The following is a 2,190-nucleotide window of genomic DNA, read 5'->3' as shown; positions in this document are numbered from 1 at the left end:
ACTGTGATGGAGTGGGAGGAGTGCATGTGTGAGACGCAGGCTGGATGTGTGTGAGACAAGCAGAGCAACTCTCAGCAGCTAAGGATGACCCTGGGGCTATAACCTAGGCTGGCAGGTAACACCTCTGCCCTGAACAAAGAGGAGGGAGGAGCTGATCTGGCTTTGAATCAGAAGGGGCAGTTAGAAGCTGGAGGGGAGAGGGAGCTTGAAGCCAGCCAGCCTTGCAAGGGGAAAGCTACACCTCAGAGGGGCACCCCTTGGGCTCCTCTCCCCAGGACGAGATGGAATGACTTTCTCTGATTGCTGCACTGACTCTTCTGTGAGAAACTGGGCCTCTGTCGCCTGATAAATTTCCTATTCAACCTGCTGAGTGAGAGTCACTCCTGCCCACAGCCAGTGTGCAGTGCATGGGGACCCCTGAACCCCACCACAGCAACTCTACCTTTCTCAGGAGGAATGCATGTATGCCAGTATCAGTAGCCAAGGTAAGCAGGGTGCCAACCTCCAAAGAGTCACAGGTGCCCAGAAATTGTTTATCTGCAGGTCCCATGGCGTAATGGCAGTATTCAGAGCTCTGCATTCTGCAATCTGATTTCAAATCTGTGGGTTTTGCTATAAATCTCTGTCGCTCCAAGGCCTTTCTTCTCCATAGGTGCACCTGAGTTGGGGCTTTTTCCTCCTAGTGGATGAGTGAGGCGCTCTGGATCTCCATCAACAGTATTTTACCTTGAGGGGAACCTCACAGAAAATGGCCTATGTTCCCTACTGCTTCAAATCCCTCCCTGTGGACCAAGCACAAATCTGGTGCTGCATTTTGTTGGCTGGAAAAATATGCAAGGGGTTGTGGACTTTGTTGTCACTCCACCATTTCCTGTTTGTCAGACCTCCGTCCCTTTTTCAGCCACCCACTTGCCTGGCCACTCTTTCCTCGTCCAGCAGCTTAAAGCTGGAAACTAAGCAAAGCGAGTCCTTAAAAGCTTCTCGGCCCACCAGCTCAAAGGGTGTCTCAAGTGGGGAGAGGCAATCTCACATCTCAAGGAAGATGGGCGAGCTCAGCACCTTCTGAGTTGGCTGCTTCTTATTGCCTCAAAGAGAAGAAATCAACAGCATACAGGCACCTAAGTGCAGCAAAGGGGACAACTACTGTTTGTGGATGTTTTTTGTTTCACTAATTACAAAAGTGTTCCCATGTCTCATTGAAAGGTACCGCAGGCTGTCTGATTGCTGGCACTCATAGGGGCAGGGAATGCCCGGCTCCAGGCCAGCCATAGAAGCAGGAAAACAGGCCAGGACACAAATGACATATTGTGTTTTTTGCTGATTTCAGCTTGGAAAGTTTTGTGATTACCAGTGCACCACAGAATCTCGGCTGTGTTCCTCTGACCCTCCCCTGCAATGCCATCCACCTGTGTGGCATTTGCCGTGACACCTGGATGGGCCAACTTGGAGAAAGTGGTGGTGAGAGGGCCTAAGAGCTGCCTTTCACTTGCTCGGCGGGTTGAGCAGTGGACTTTTGGGAACACTCAGCAAGATTCGTGAAGTTGGCTGGATCATAGTGGGCACAATGGGGTCTTTTTTTTCATCCCCTTGCTGAGGAAGCATAAAAGAAGAAAGGAGGAGCATGCTAGCGCCTTGGTGTCGCACTAGTGCCGACAATATCCTTTCCAGGAACATTTGCCAGCCGCAATGCCCAATGCAGTCACTATTTGCTCTGTGGCCAAAGTTCGGAAAAAACTCTGCTGAAGCCTGGGATTGAACCAAGGACTGTTAGATCTTCAGTCTAACGCTCTCCCTACTGAGCTACTTCAGCTGCTGTTTAAGTGGTTTTCAGGTCATCGCCTCAATATTGGAGATGTTTTTCTCAGCTATTGCTCTGATCACAAGTGTCCTTGGGAGGCAGGAGCAATGTTGGCAGCTTCCTTCAGCTTGAGTTCCTCTTTTGCCCCATTTCTGCTTTACTTCCTGGGTTCACCCAGGGACCGCAGGGGACTGCAGGATACTGATGGCAAGGAAGGAGATGGGATTTGACTCTTTTGCCACAAGAGTCTCTTTCCACATCCTAGCCACTTGGCCCCAGGATCATTGTGTAACCGGATGGTGTCCAAGCTTTTGGTGAGGGGCAAGAAGTAGGCAGGGCCACTCGTTTGTAAAGGCCAAGAGTTACAAAGACAAAGCAACCCCAGGAACAGT

At 50.6% G+C, this 2,190-nt stretch overlaps 1 non-coding gene across 1 annotated transcript; it reads right to left on the bottom strand.

The window, feature by feature from the left end:
• Positions 1-1,737: 1,737 nt before the first annotated feature.
• Positions 1,738-1,810, bottom strand: TRNAF-GAA (transfer RNA phenylalanine (anticodon GAA)). Its single transcript has one exon. It is a non-coding gene; the product is annotated as a tRNA-Phe (tRNA).
• Positions 1,811-2,190: the final 380 nt, after the last annotated feature.

The sequence above is a fragment of the Carettochelys insculpta genome, unplaced genomic scaffold (genome assembly GCF_033958435.1).
Source record: "Carettochelys insculpta isolate YL-2023 unplaced genomic scaffold, ASM3395843v1 scaffold_0035, whole genome shotgun sequence".
NCBI lineage: Eukaryota > Metazoa > Chordata > Testudines > Carettochelyidae > Carettochelys > Carettochelys insculpta.
The sequence above is the reverse complement of the archived record's forward strand: the minus strand, read 5'-3'. Positions and strand labels throughout refer to the sequence as shown.